Source organism: Chenopodium album, chromosome 1 (genome assembly GCF_948465745.1).
Source record: "Chenopodium album chromosome 1, dcCheAlbu1.1, whole genome shotgun sequence".
In the NCBI taxonomy this organism is placed as follows: Eukaryota; Viridiplantae; Streptophyta; class Magnoliopsida; order Caryophyllales; family Amaranthaceae; genus Chenopodium; species Chenopodium album.
Window position 1 is genome coordinate 15,916,577 of NC_137834.1, and position 16,871 is coordinate 15,933,447.

The 16,871-nt window shown below is 38.9% G+C and overlaps 1 pseudogene; it reads right to left on the bottom strand.

Moving 5' to 3' along the window:
• Nucleotides 1-6,116: 6,116 nt before the first annotated feature.
• On the bottom strand, nt 6,117-6,236 carry LOC145566626 (U6atac minor spliceosomal RNA; annotated as a pseudogene).
• Nucleotides 6,237-16,871: the final 10,635 nt, after the last annotated feature.

The following is a 16,871-nucleotide window of genomic DNA, read 5'->3' on the forward strand; positions in this document are numbered from 1 at the left end:
GAGTCACCTAGCTCCCACTGAGCCACTTTGCTCCCACTGAGCTAGTGAACTCCCACTGAGACTAAGAGCCTTAGACATATACTTGAAAAGACTTTTAGAAGTTATTTCTATCCATAACTGAATATGGCGTCCTTTCTTAGCTTCGACACATTGTTTAGTGTAACATTAGTCATTTGTACAAATCTTTAAGAACTTTATAGGAAGGGTTGTGAACCATCATTGTTCGAGTCATTTTCAAATGACACCGAGGTCTCCATGAAGACACACTATGTTCTTTGTGGAGTTATTTATGAAAATTTCCATTCATAACTTTGAGATAGTCACGCTTGGCTCAAGCAAACATCGCTCGATCTAATCTAGACGTTTTGATATCTTGCCAAGTCGATTCTGTACTTCACTGAAATCTTGAGCTACTCAAGTCAAGTTTGTTCACATTTGATGAATATAGCCATATCCTTTCAAATTCTTTGTGAAACGTTGAAGTAATTGAATCCTCTTTAGCCTTCGGAGTTAACTGTCTATACCAAGAACAATAGCTCTCTGTTTTGTTGGTTTCAACAAGTAAGACTTGCTTGTCTTAGAACGATTCAAAATCAAGCAACTATCAAGAGTCTATCTAATAGAGCCTTTGAGTACGTTCTTGTCGATGTGACATTGCTAAAGATGTTCAGAATGCAAATCAAGCCCATGACTTGAACTTAGTGAGTTTATCATGTTTAGGGAAATGTTTGTTTATAATCAGGCATTCTTGACCCAATGCTTGGATAACCATGCCATTCAAATAAATCTCGCAACTATTATTGCTCATTATTTTAAATGTGAGTCTTTCCGTGTGTAAACGGATCAATTGCTGATTATGGGACATAATAACCATTACTTGTTCCAGCCTTTGGCTTAAAAGGTCTTTAAACAAAACATACGACCTTACAACTGATGTAGCTCTTCTTGCTTCATTCTAAGCTTGTAAGTCGATAACTTAGCTTAACTTCAATAGTTTGAGGTCACTATCATAGTGGAACACTCAAGAAGTATCCGATACTTGTGAAGATAACGAATTGCTAAGTTAACTACAATAACATGAACTCATGAGTTGAAATGAAATCTAATTCATTTTCTTCGTTCCTTCTTTCCTATATTTCTTATCATACAATATCTCATAATCTTACTTTAAGAATCATTTCTTTAAGTACCTTGACTCTTATACTTTGTTAGGCATAATCAAGCACCTAGTGCGCCGTAAAACAAAGTTCCATCTTTTCCATTAATTCTTACTCGAATTACTACATCAATGAGTCCTACTCAATTATGTATGATGCGAAAGGATACGTTGGTTGTCAATCTTGAGATTGCAACTCAATTCCTCATGTTTTATCAAAACTACCTAGTATTTTCAATACATGATGTCCAACCGTCCTTTCGGACTTAGTTATAAAAGTCATTTATGAGAATTGTATTTTAGAAATGCTTTTCCTGTCTTTGAGATCTATTCTCAAGGATTTCCTTTACCAATCATGGAAACAATATTATTTGATTTAGAATACTATAAATATAAGTGCTAAGTATAACCATTTATCAAGAACATAATAAGTTTGAAATTTAATAGCATTCATGCAAACTTCAATCTTATTAAACGCCTTATTTACGCATAATAATTGTCCCTATTTGGCGAAAATAAGGCGATTCCAAGATCCGAAGAAACAAAGAGTGGTTAAGCATGCTTTGGCTTGTCTTAAACACTCAATCTTCTAGGGTAAGCATTGCCTTGCTAATGGCTCTAAGCCACTCTTGGTTAGACAATCGTCGCATCTAATGCATCTTTGACGATGTATCTCTTTTGCCACGGTATGTGAGGACTCCTCACTCATACCGATGAGTTAAACCAAAACCAACGTGCACACCCGGTGTGCCTTATGCTCCTTGGAGAAGTGATGGCACCTTGCTTTGGCGTAGCCTACCATCACCATCGTCCGGTTAGTAAGTGTTGTTTTGGAAAGGCAAGTTTGACTCAATATTATTAGGGACCTAGGATTTCTATGTTGGTTGATTTAAGTGAACTTAACTAATCATCGCAACATCAAGAAAACCTAAAACATGCATCTAACGAATAATTCACACACATATATATATATATATAAGCATAAAATATAGAGCGAAATTATAGATGCATATTGGCAACTAGCATGACCCCTTGAAATCTTCATATCTTCAAAAGGTCTTCATATGCAATTCAAGGCTTTGTCTTCCAAGATACGCCGTCTTCAAGACTTAACCAAACTATGCAAAAACTAGTGTCTACAACTAGGAATAATCGAAATATTAAAGTACAAAAATACTTAACGGTGCGTAGACCGTACTTAGATTTACAAAAATACATAACGGCACGTAGTCCGTATTTTCTATCCTAGTTAGGTCCCACTAGTTGCCATTTCATAAAACCTGTGAGAGAGAATATATATATTCCATTCATCCATTCACTATTTGTGAATGGCCCATGAAATTTACAAATTTAAAACAAAGTAAAATTGATTTAAACAACGCGCGCACTAGTAACTAATCTAGGTGGTTAATCCGATTAACACGCCTAATTAAAACTAGTCAAAGTTGTTTAACCGATTATATAATTTATGTCATTAATAATTGAAGCTCCCACTAAATTCCGCATTTCCTTAATTAATTTAATTAATTAAGTCGGTAGCACCCAAACTTGTCAAAATGAAATTTGCCAATGCCGCTCAAAACCGAGGCCTAGCCTCCCAAAATTTTAATTAAAATAAACAAAATTAATTAAAATAAGTAAAACGGCAAAATAATTAACATCAAGCCTTACTACGGCTAGTCACCTCACCGCACCAAGCATACGCACATGCCAAAAAACGAACACACGACCCACGGCACACGGCCGCGAGCTGCTGCCACGACACAGCCGCGCGTGGCTGCTGCAGCCCGCGTGCTGCTGCCGCGCGTGTGCTGCTGCCGTGCGTGGCTGCTGCGGCGCGTGTGGTCGCAAGCAAGGCGGAGATGCCACCTTGGCAGCCACATATGGGCTGTTGTGCAGCCCGGCTCGCCAAGGTGATGCATTGCCTCGTTTTGCGTGCCACGGCCTCGGGATTTGATCCCTTTTCGCGAGACAACAATAATTAATTCTAAATTAATTTTAGAACTAATTTTGAGAGCAAAATAAAATTTTAAACAAGTCTAACTTAATATAATTTTCAAAGTGCAAATAACCAAAATAATTCCAAGAACCATTCTTAATTAAATTGGTTTAGCTTGGTGCAACATAAAATTGAGGCAATTTCTCACTTTCACTTTAATCAATTTAAATTAAACTTGAGAATTTGACAAAGTAAAGGGAAGTTGGAAAAATATGAACTTTAATGTTCATAATGAAAATTCCAACATCTAAATTTTTGTGAATCCTTGAAAATTATATCTTCCAACATAAAGATAACCAAATTTCTATCACAAAAATCCAAACTTTATGTTTCCAATCAACTCAAAATGATTAAAACATCAAAGTTTAACACAAACTAACATGGAATTTAGTGGTTTTTAAAGTTTCAATCACTTATCACAAATAAAGATTGAATCTTTAACACTTAGGAAGCCTAAAAAATAACACTTTCACACTAAAAAGTAATTAGTTTGCAATTATGTGAAAATAAATCAACCTTTAAGCATCAAATACTACCAAGTAAGTGTGCTTTAAGGGGACATAAAAATGCAGAAAACAATGCAAATAATCAACCATATAATCAACAATTTATGCCATTAATTTCAAGGTTAGAAAAGACTTAAAATTTTTCGTCAAAAACGAAAAACCCCTCGAAAAAGGCATTTCTGGTCAGGATTTGGCTAAAATCACAGATCCCTTGGGGATAAAAACCTTTCCAGAACACGTTTTCCACCCAAAATTCACTAGTCTTGGGCGAAAATCTGGGTTTTGGGCCAAACTCGACATTAAAAACGGGACTAAAATAAATAAAACCGAGCTACTAATCTAATTAGCAACTTAAACCAAAAAATTAAGCCAAAATAAACCTTGAAAAACATGATTATAAAAATAAACGAGCGGGGCTCCGATACCGCTGTTGGGGTTTGGTGAGTCCGACTCACCGCGGAAACAAACCCCGACCCGAGGAACCACTCGCAATAATTAAAATCATAAAGCATAAATAAATAATCACAAAGAAAACATAACGAATCTTACCCTCGAAGCGAGCTTCGCCCAAAAACCGGGGCTCTTACTTGAAAGCTACGAGCACGTCAAGCGCCGCGCCTCCGACGGTATCCAGCCACAAAAGGCGAACACAATTTTAAGGTCCGCTACCTTGGGGTTAGCAAGGTCCGACCAAAACCCGAGTGTTATATGAGTTTAAGAGTTTTCCCAAAAATTATGGAATGCTCTTTTTAACTCCCACTCAAGCAAAGAATTCTCAAGCCATGCCATGACTATTTATAAGGAAGTATGCCTTGTGAATTTCACTCATCTTTCAATGTGGGACTTTTCACAAAAAGATCCCACATGGAAAGATTGGTGAATTCAACCCTTAGTTTATTAAACAAAGGAACAAGTAACAAGTGTCACATGGTTAGGTGTGGACAACTTTCTCACTTGGTCCCCAAGGCATTTCACATGCAATGTGAACTAACCATATGTCACCCAACCTTGAGCCTCAAGTTGGGTTCGGTTGGCCCATTTTTTTTTGGCCCGTGTCCATGACCCATCAATCCGGGTCCACGGCCATTGCCACATGTGTCGCCACCGTGGCGCGCCGCCACCATGGCGCTGCCACGTGGCACGCTGCCACTTGGTGGCTGCCAATGTGGCGGCTGCCAACGTGGCGGCCACGTGTGCTGCCACATGGCGTTTTGCCATGTGTGCTGCCACGTGGCATGCTCCTATTGGGCATGCATTCCTAGCCTTTTGCGTGGCAAGGATTTTACTTGTTACTTGATGCATTTTCCCGTCTCGCCAAATCCTAAATTTTTGCTCGACATTTGAGATTCTCCGACGCTCTAAGCTCAATTTTCCGACGTCTAAATGTTTAACACTCGGGCGACGAATTAATTTCTTCCGAATTAATTCGTCGAGTTGGTTCGTATATTTTGCTTGGGTGTGACCCGAAGGGCTCAGTCAAGATTAAGCTGTAATATTAGTTATATTAATATTACTGATCGGAAGCGGCCTCCACCCAGGCATTCCGATCACTTGATCTTACTGAATATATTAGCTTTCTAATAATTCTGAACCCGCTATCAGAATAATACACTTGTTCGAAGGACACCATTCCTTTCATATAAAAGGAGATCCACCCAAACCCTAGTATTGGAAGCAACCGTCCTCTCTCTCTCCTCACGCATCTATCCTCCTCTCCTCTCCTCTCTCTCTCTTTCCTCTTCTCTTCTTTCTCTCTTCACTAGTACAAAATTAGCCAAAGAGACCCGTTTAAAACAGCCAAAGAGACTGCCTTAGAGGCGGTCTCTAGCTAAGCGGTCTCTTTTGCTAAGAGACTGCTTCTGTAGAGGCGGTCTAAAGTTTCAAAACTTGAGACCTATTATCTAAGAAAAGCAGTCTCTTTGGGTGGTTGAAATATTAAAATTGTAGAAGTATAAGAGACTTTTTTTGTCAGAAAAGTGGTTTCTCGTTTTAATAATTTAGACCCGTGAACTTAGAAAAGTAGTCTCTTATATGGGTTCAAGAGAGACCAGTTTTGTTAGATAGGCGGTCTCTTGCTACATTTTATTTAAAAAAATAATAATTTACAAGAACAAAATACAATTTCAATAAATTTCGTTCAAAGAACAATACATTATACATGTAACATTTACGAGTACATTTTAGAGAATTTATAGTATGTATTACATAATTTATAGTACTAGGTACTATAATCTATTAATCTGTGATGATATAATCCGTCATCATCCTATCATCATCTCCATTAAAATTTAGATCATAGATAAACCTATAATAATAGCGAAAAAAATAAGGTTAGATTTACAATCAACACAAGAAAAAAAGATTTACACTAAATAGAAGTTATATGGAGTTAAAAAAAACAAATTCGTAATACTAACAATGTACATATAAATAATGAAATTAAAAAGAAAAAACAAAAAAACCAAAAAAAAAACCAAAAATAAAATTAAGAAATTACCAAGTTAGCAGGAAAGCCCGAAAGCCATTCTCGTTCCTGTCAGGGGAGATGCTAACCATCTCATTTTTTTTTGGAAATAACCATCTCTCCTTTCTACGAACACGAAATTACCAAGTTTTTATAGTCACAAATTAAAAAAAAATGTACAATCAAAATAAAATAGAAAAAAAACCTCGCGAGAGTTACAACACGAAGTATGATCCGGCCGAGCTGTACCTGCAAAATAACGGAGACTCCGGGTGATTGGAGCTCCGCCTCTGACGGTCAAGTTAGTAACTTGAAAAGGAATAAAGAGGACGGAAGTTTAGGTGGGTATCTGCTCGGATTCCAAGCTCAGGTGTTTCTCTAATGTGAGAGAATGCAAGTGCAATAAATGGTAAAACGTGCCCTCAAAAAGAGGGACATCTCCCTATTTATAGGTGTAGACACCCATTTGTGTCTCCCCAAAACCAAACCCAGTGATGAGTGTCTTTCACGTCGAATCATAATCGAAAGAAACGAAAGTGTGGAAAGTTCTTATTTTTCTTTTCTCTTCTCTCTGTTTTTGAAAACTTTATTTTAAGAAAACAGTCAATCCAGTTTGGTTGGTCCATGATATGGGTCCAATAGTGGTGTAGGTTGATGGGGCTTGCAAAGACCTTTCCAATGATATATTATAAGCCCAATTCCGATAATTATTGAGGAAGTTATGGCCAATTTACCAAACTTGGCCCGGTTTAAGCTTTATGTACGACCCAATGATCTTTGGGAGGGCCTAATATGATTTATCATTCCTAATGCAATTAGGAATGGTTTTAGTCTTCTAGAATCTTCTAGAAGGTTCTTTTCATTCATAATTCAATTAGCATTGATAAGTTGACTTTGTTGACTTTTCAGAGTTTTAATTAAAATCAAATAGCATTTTCGAAGAAATTATATTATTTTATCCTCCAGTACGGTAAATTTATCAGATTTTCGAAAACGCGTCGAAATCCAGCTTGGCGTCCAACCCCAGGCCTTGGCTCCTGGAACCAGGCTTGGCGCCAGGCGCTAGCCATTGGCGACTGGCGCTAGACATTGGTGCGTGGCGCCAGCTAGCCAGGGTTGGCGCCAACCTTGTTTCATGAGCGTCAGACTCTGTTTTGTTAAATTATCTTTTTTGGTTAATTTTCTCTATAAATATCGTATCAAAAACTCCGTTTTCAGGGACGAATTATCTCCATTCTCAAGCTTTCATCAACAGTCATTAATTCTTTAGCATTCTTTCTTTCAATTCTTTCTTACTTTGTTTTCAAACAAAATTCCGCATTCGCAAGATCTAGAAACACCTAGCCATATTCGAAGTTGCCTTCGCCCTAGACGTGAAAGGTTTAATTTTTGAGGGTTTGGTCCCAAATCTCTCTTTCAATTATTTAATTTAATTGTTTTGATTATTATTTTCCTTGAAGTTACTAACGTGTGTATTTTGTTATTAGAAAGAGGTACGAGGCATCAAAGTAAGTACTTTAGTTGATTACTTGATATTATGATGTAGATATCATGTTTAGATTGTTATTATGATATTCCTAGTATCATGTCTAGGGTATTTTTAATATTAAATATGCTTATTATGATTCCTAAGATGCTTCCTATGTTCTTCCTAATATTTATGATTGTTAGTATCATGTTAGGGCTAAAGATTTGATTTTTTATTGCTTAGTGACATGCTAGGGTTTGTTATTAATCTTGTTAGTATCATGCCTAGGATCTTGCTTTTATGCTTTAACATGAATATTATTATAGTTATGATTATTATGATTATTATTAATTATGATTGCTATGATTATGATATTCGTTATTGTTCATGGTTATTATTAATTATAATTTGATATTCATAATTGTTCATGATTATTATTTATGATTATTATTGTTGCTTGATATTATTTATTGCTTTATCACGCCTTTTATTGCATGTTTAAAGGGAATTTGTACTTGTAATCACGCTTAATAAGATAATTAATAATCTTGTTAGGGTTAATTGAGATTATAATTTCAAGTGATCGCCAATAATAGTTTATGTGTGCATTATATTTAACAAACATGGATAAACAGGTTTAGGGTTAATTCTATTGATTGCATGTTAATTAGAAAGCGCACATGAATACGATCAGAATAAAGTAGAGGCCTATTATTAGGGCAGGTTCAATCTCTTTTAGGTTGGATTTGTACCTTCATCCCCGAACCCTTATTTGGTTCTAGACCTTATGGAGTTGACGATCTCTTGGATCGTTAAGGGGTGTAACCTTCACCTTGTGAACGGTTTACAAGTTCCTTAAAAACTTGTTGGCGACTCTTTTGCTCTATCTTCTTCCCTTTTTGACGCCACCGTACTTTAGTGTATGATCACAGTGGGGTTCGAGCTAGTGGGATTTTAAAAGCTTGAAATTATTCCCTACAGTTTTTGGCGACTCCACTGGGGACGATTTCTATTTTAATTCCTTAATTTGTTTCGGCAATGATTTAGAATGAGCGGATGAGACTCGAAAAGTTCTAAGTATTTCATGTGCGTAATTTTGATTAACATTATTGTCATATGCATAAAAAGGTTCTCATTGGAAAGACCATCCGTAATGAGTCAAAAACATAGGATTTTACACGTAGGAAATTTGAGAAATATCTTTTACAACTAGAACTGAAATAACATCGCGTGAAACTGGAAGATTTTATCGAGCACAGAAAGCTGCTGAGGCATGTGGGAAGTAGCGTCAGGGGCCAGAGCTTGGCGCCAGTCTTTTTGCCATAGCGCCAGATGCCAGCATTGGCGCCAGGCGCTACAGTTAAAATCTGGCGCCAATCTCTGTTTGCTGGCGCCAATTTCCCCCAATACCGAGCCAGAAATATGCGTTCTAATTTCGACCGGTTTTTCGTATTGTTTGCTCGATCCTACTTCCTGATTGAATTTTTTCTCACTTTTCTGAAACCAATATGTGTTCTACATATGGACATAACCCTCTGGGAATTCATGCTCCATCTACCCAATTGAACGCTCCGTGCAACAAAGGGTACATCCGAGATGTTGAATTCACCAAACCATGGAAGCGAGTTTTTTCTAAAGCTTGCGGTGTCCCATCCACTCGCGCCAACCCTTCACGGTTAGGCTTCCGCGCGGTGCATCCGGACAATTAACCATGGACCCTCTTTGACTAAACCATATCCCGAACTTTAGAGAACTAGAGCCATGGTTAGGTTGCAAACTCATTGCATCATATTGTGCCTACTTGACTAATTGTGCATTATTTGTTGTGCATATATATTCTATGTTTCTCTTAACCGTTTGTTAATTTGTGTTGAAAATAAATAAATTAATGACTTAATGAACTTTGCCTAATTAATTAATTAATTAATTAATTAATTTGAGTCAATAAAGTCTATTTTTTTTCAATCGGAATTGACCTAGTACGACTTTAGGCAAACCCCAGCTGACTAATAATACCGAAAACAGTCCCAGACCGAAGCTCCACTATTGGCGCCAAAGTTTGAGCTGTAGCGCCACAATATGGTGTGTAGCGCCAGACGACAGCTAAATTGTCTGGCGCCAATCTCCACAGTGTGACGCCAGTCCTGTCGCTTGGCCGACAATTCGGATTATTTGTCGAGTCATCACCTAAAGTCTAATTAATCAGTCTTCTGTTTAATTCGGTTAATTTTGCTGACAATAATGCTTAATTGAATCAATGATCGAGTTTAGGCACTAAGTCCCATGGTCTTACACAAGAGTCCAAGCATGTCACTTACACTCAATGAACACATCAATACACATGCTTTGACCATGAGTAAGAGAGTCTTGTGTGCGCGTTTTTTTCCGTCATTTTTTTTAGGGGGGTAAGTCGGATATTAATCCTCCAATATAAATAATAATACTTAGTTCCCTAAAAATATGTACGTTATTTTTGCTATGCACCCTTTTTAAAATAAACAATAAAGTCAAGTTGATTCGAGTCAAGTAATTAAAACGCAAAATGGTTTAATTTACAGCGCGTGGTCAAGAAAGGAAGGACGATTAATCAAAGTTAACCTCTTCGTACAAGTCCAACTTTTCGACAAACCTATAGCCCGCAAGAGGAAAGCAAGAGTTATAATGACAACTCAAGAAGAAGTCAATGATCTTAAGAACCAACTGGCTACTATGCCCGAGACACTGAAGCTTCTCGCACTTAGGATCGATGATCCTGTGAAACAACAACAAATGGACCTCATGCAAGAGAGCCTAAGCAAGTTGTCCAGCGACTACAAGTTTCAAGAACTCACATCCCAAGGGGTCTCGGTGGATAAAGATCTTCTTCCGCAGAAGTTCAACGCCAACAACATCCCAAAATTCAAAGCAATTGACAACCCTTACTTCCACTTAAGAGCATTTGAAACAATAATGAGTATCAAGGGTATTGATAAGAAGGTCTTCCCTTCTCTGTTCTCACTATCTCTCGAGACCGTTTGCCAACAATGGTTCTTTTCTCTTGAGAAAGAAAAGACCTCTACCTGGGAGTCTATAGCAAACGCTTTCGTTGATAGGTACAAATGCAACATTCAAGTCGAGACTGACCATAGAGAACTTGAAATCCTCAAACAGAAAGAGAATGAAGGCTTCACTTCTTTCTTTAACAAATGAAGAGAAACCTCAGCTAAAATGATTGAGGTACCAAGTGAAAAAGAGTCTGTGAGACTGTTTATCAAGAATCTCCAAGAAAAATATTCCAAACATCTCAAATATCAAAATAACCTCCATACTTGTAAGGCTGTTTATGATATTGGGATCAATATTGAAGATGACTTGGCTAAGTCAAAGGCTGCCAACAATAACTCCAACGGTGGCTGGAAAGGAAAGAAGAACGACAATCCTTCTTCTTCCAAAACCGCCCACTCAAATAACGTTAGCACCTTTAATCTAGGAGAAGTCCTCGCCATGAACAACCAAGGACAAAGGAAACCATTTAGGAGGAACTTCACTCCTATTGGCATGAGTTATGACACCGCATTTGATCGATTAAATGCAAAAGGTCTTACAACTCCCATTGGACCATTTGGAGATCCACTAGTTGAGAAGAGGTCGGTTAACTGGAACCCCAACGCGCATTGCAAGTATCACCAAGGTAGGGGCCATTCTACTAAAAGCTGTTGGAAGCTTAAGGAAGCTATCCAAGACCTAATTGACAATAACAAACTGTCGTTGCCCCCTGCCAGTAAGAAGCCAAGCATTGACAATGCACCTCGAGCTCATACTTTGGCTATCTCCGATGAAGAAAACGAGGTTGACCCTCATCTCTCATTAAGCCCATCGAAGAAAAAGAAGAGGAGATCTTTTTCGATGTTAAAGATAACCTTCCAGAACCGGCAAATAAGGAAGACATACAATTGCTCACGTTGTCTATGAAGGAGGCATCGCAACTACTACGTGAAGCTCTCAAAGTTATGAACGAACTTCACAAGAAATATGATGAGTTTCCATTTACACTCCAATTAGGATCCCATATGCGCAAATGTTCGAAATGCTCTCCGAGAGTGGCGAGGTCAAACCTCTCGAACCGAGACCATTTAAGTCATTAAAAAGGACAGATAGATATTACTGTCAGTACCATCAATCAGGGGGGCACACCATAGAAAACTGTTTCAAATTCAAGGATTCGGTACAGAAAATGATTGATGAAAAGAAATTAGTCCAAGTTCAACAAGAAGAGGATATAACCGTTAATGGAGTGTGGGACAGTGATGAAGAAGATGTCTACCTAAAGGACATAGTAGGACCTTCACCTTATGTATCATACACCACAGACAACATTTGGGCTGAAGAAGATTCATCAATAGACGTCCTCACAAGATCCGGGAGGATGCAACCTCCCGTTTCAACACAACCTATGCCTACCGTACAACAAATTCCCATACCTATCATCGAAGACAACGACATTGTTAAACAGTTTAAGAAGACAAAAGTTGAGATGAATGTGTGGAAGCTCCTGGCAACATCTCGAGAACATAGGTTGGCTGTAATGAATGCCTTGGATAAAATTGGGATAGATTCTGACACTACTCTTGAGGGACTAACTAACTTCCTCACAAGTGACCTTCCTAGTCCGATTAATCTAATCACCTTTTCTGATAAAGACTTACCCCCGGAAGGTGACAAGCACTACAAGGCATTAAACCTCACAGTAGTCTGCAAAAGGATGAATGTTCCCATAACTCTTTTAGACAATGGATCAGCTATCAATGTCTGTCCACTTAGAACTTCGAGGATGCTCGGCATAAGGGACGAGGACTAAACTCCGTCCACACAAGGAATAAGAGCCTACGATAATACTCGCCGTCAAGCTCGGCAAAATAACTCAAAATGTGACGGCAGGAGCAATAGAACATGCTACTACTTTTCAGGTAGTAGACATTAAAGCCTCATTCAATTTGTTGTTGGGACGCCCCTGACTTCATGATCTAAAGGTCGTCCCTTTATCTCTCAACCAACAAGTGAAAGCCATGGTTGGAGGAATTCCAATCACTATTGATGCTTCGCCGATGAGAATCAAATCCATAGAAAATCCAATCATCAATGTGGAGCACGATGAAGATGATGAAGACCTATGGGGCTTTAACGAAGAAGTCTCCTTAATCCAGAAAAATGAAAGGACATCTTTTTGCCATGACCCCCATTCCAACATGATTGTCAACACCATGCTGAAGAAAGAAGGACACTTCCCTGGGATGACCCTAGGAAAGAAGAAGGGGATAGCAAAATCGTTGGAGTCACCTGGCCTCCCTAAGCTAGATACTTTCGGACTTGGTTTCGAACCGACTCGGAAAGATCTCAAGCGAGCCCAAGACAAGTTGAAAGCACGTAGGGACGCTCGCGTTCAAAAGAAAGCAATTCCAATGGATCAGTACCCTCTTACGCTTAATGGTCAGTTCATAAAAGAAGGAGAGGATTATCCATGTCACGAATTTCCCGAGCCATTTGTTGTAAATGGCATACGACAACAAGGATTCGAGATTTTCTTGGATTTCTACTTCACTGATGAAATCCCAACTCCCGTCCATAAGGAGAAAACACCCCCATTCTTTGACTTTAACGCATGGGATTACTATTTGGGCGAGAAAAGAATGAGCCAGCTTATGAAGAAGATAACTCCTCGCTCATTCAAACAGTCCTACAAAGCGAAAACTTCGACCCCTCGAAGCTAATTACTCCAGCCGAAGGATCACTACAAGGGTGGCGCAAGACTATCAAAGTGACTACTCCAAGTGGAAGGAAGATATCAATCACGACAGGGCAAGGGCCGATGTTTGACGAGTCGTCAGAGTCAGAGTCCGAGTCAGAGTCTTTCCCTTTAGAGTCTTCTAAGTCTTTAGCAATAACATCTCCCCTTCCTATTTCTTCTCCTAGGATAGTTAGTGATCCAGTCCCTGAGGACATATCACTCTTTGATGTAATGATCTCAGAGTATAATAATATTTCTCATTCTCCTTACTTCTTGTGTTTTTCCCTAACCCAAGATGACGAGCATTGCTTAGCTAAAGATGAAAAAGACAAAGAAATTATTAAAGCAATGGAAACGCTCGAAAAGAAAACACCAGTAATTGAAGAAACTGAAACAGTTGACATCTCGAATGATTCAACTCATAAAAGAGAAGTTAAAATCGGACTAACATTGAATAAACAAGAATGAACCGATTTAATTAACTTGCTTAAGGAATTTATAGATGTATTTGCTTGGTCATATGAAGATATGCCAGGCATTAACAGAGAAATAGCTCAACACACTATACCACTAATCCCAGGAATGAAACCTGTAAAACAAAAGTTGCGTCGAATGAAACCCGACGTAGCTCTTAAAATAAAAGAAGAAGTTCAAAAACAAATAACTGCAGGTTTCATCAAGGTATCCAAATACCCCAAATGGGTCGCCAACGTCGTCCCAGTTCCAAAGAAAGACGGAAGGGTAAGGATGTCTGTCGACTATCGAGATTTAAATAAGGCAAGTCCAAAGGACGACTTCCCTTTGCCACACATCGATAATCTGGTAGACAACACGACAAATCACGCGCTTCTCTCATTCATGGATGGATACGCAGGGCACAATCAGATTCTCATGGCAGAAGAAGACATGGAGAAAACGACCTTCATCACACCATGGGGCACTTACTGCTACACGGTAATGCCATTTGGGTTGAAAAACGCGGGTGCTACTTACTAACGTGCAGCAACTGCCTTACTCCATGACATGATGCATAAAGAAGTCGAAGTATATGTTGACGACATGATTGTGAAATCAAAGGACCGTCCAGGCCATCAAGTAGCCTTAAGGAAATTTTTCGAAAGGCTAAGAAAATATAACATGAGGTTGAATCCATCAAAATGTGCTTTAGGAGTCACCTCGGGCAAGCTCTTGGGATACGTCATAAGCTCTAGAGGAATAGAGGTAGATCCAACCAAGATTAAGGCAATCATGTCGATGCCACCGCCCAAGACCGAGAAACAGATTCGAGCATTTATTGGCTGGTTGCAATACATAAGTAGGTTCATATCAAAATTGACAACGATATGCGAACCAATCTTCAAGAAGGTCAAGAAGAATGTACCAGTAATATGGGATGACGATTGTCAAAAAGCCTTTGACAGGATCAAAGCCTATCTCGCAAATCCTCCCGTATTAGCGCCAGCACTTCCCGGAATACCTCTTAGGTTATACTTGACGGTTACCAAAGGGACAATGGGAGCCATGCTAGCACAAGAGGTAGAAGGCAAAGAGAACGCAATCTATTACCTAAGTAAAAAGATGCTCGAATACGAAACACGCTATACATCGCTTGAGAAATTGTGCCTCGCTTTGGTATGGGCCACAACTAAGTTGAGACATTACATGTTGGTACATACCGTTTTCGTAGTCTCCCGATTGGATCCACTCAAGTATCTGTTCGAGAAATCAACACTCAATGGACGTATTTCAAGATGGATAGTCAATCTAGCCCAGTTTGATGTACGGTTTATGCCACAAAAAGCTATTAAAGGATCCGTGGTGTCAGACTTTCTGGCAGACTTTCCAATAGAAGACTCGACACCAATACAGGACAATAAATTTCCAGATGAAGACTTGATGGTTACTGAAGATGATACTTGGACCTTGTATTTCGATGGAGCCTCAAACCAAAAAGGATGTGGCGTCAGAGTGCTACTAGTATCACCTAAAGAAGAACACGTTCCAATCTCAATAAAGCTTGATTTCGACGTTACCAACAACGCTGCTGAATATGAAGCATGCGTGGTAGGCCTTGAAACAGCCCTGGCACTGGGAGTAAAGAAGTTAAGGATATTCGGAGACTCTTGTTTGATCATTAATCAGATATCTAAAAGGTGGAAAGTAAGGAGTGAAAGCCTAGCCATCTGGAAACTCTTACCGATCAGTTAGAGAAGGTAGAATACACATATCTACCTAGAGAAGAAAACCAATTTGCTGATGCCTTGGCAAGATTAGCCTATATGGTTAGGATTCCCACGGAAATCGAGCAAATGCCTCTAATTATCGAAAAAAGGCACAAACCAGCGTATATTCAGGCTATAGATGACGACGACTTAGTCCAAGACGAAGAAGAAGAACAAGAAGAAGAACCGTGGTACACAGATATACTCAATTATGTCACCAATGGAGAATACCCTCCTCATGCTGACAAAAGAGCGAAGCAAGCGTTGAGACTTTTGGCTTCTCAATATGTACTCATAGACAACGAGCTACATAAAAGGGTACCTAAAGGACGAGCTCTCCTATGTGTAGGAAAGGTGGATGCACAAAGAGTAATGAGAATAGTTCACGAAGGAATCTGTGGCATTCATGTAAATGGCAAGATGTTAGTCCAGAAAATAATGCGAGAAGGATATTATTGGACTACAATGAATAGGGATTTCCATCAATACGTAAAAAGATGCCCTAAGTGCCAAATTTATGCCAATTTACAACATGTCCCTCCATCTTTGCTCTACACCTACACATCGCCGTGGCCATTCTCTAAATGGGGAATTGACATCATTGGCAAAATCACTCCCCCAGGAACAGGAGGCCACGAATTTATTCTAGTAGCAATCGATTACTTCACAAAGTGGGTCGAAGCGCAATCATACGCTAAACTCACTGCAAAACATGTAGCACTCTTTATCGAGAGAAATATTATCTGTCGATACGGAGTCCCACATGAAATGATAAGTGACAATGGAACTCACTTTCAAGCCGAATGTGAAGAATTGCTGCAAAAATACAGCATTCAACATCATCATTCTTCCCCTTATAGACCTCAAGCAAACGGAGTATCATCGAGAAAATGACAGAAAATTATAAGGATTGGCCTGACAAGCTCCACTTCGCATTGTGGGGTTATCGCACGACAATCCGTACATCAACAGGAAATACGCCATTTTCCTTGGTATATGGAATTGATGTCGTACAACCTGTCGAACTAGAAATACCATCTCTACGCATTGCGTTAGAGAGTAAACTCGATGAGGTTGAATGGACTAGGGCAAGATATGAAGAATTTATTCTACTCGACGAAAAACGACTAGAAGCTCTACATCACACTTAGTGTTACCAAACTCGTAAGGCTAGACATTTTAATAAGAAGGTCAAGACAAGAAATATCAAAGTAGGGGATTTGGTATTAAAAGCACTAAGGAAAAATGTTTTAGACCCAAGGGGAAAATTTAGACCTAACTGGTCTGGCTCC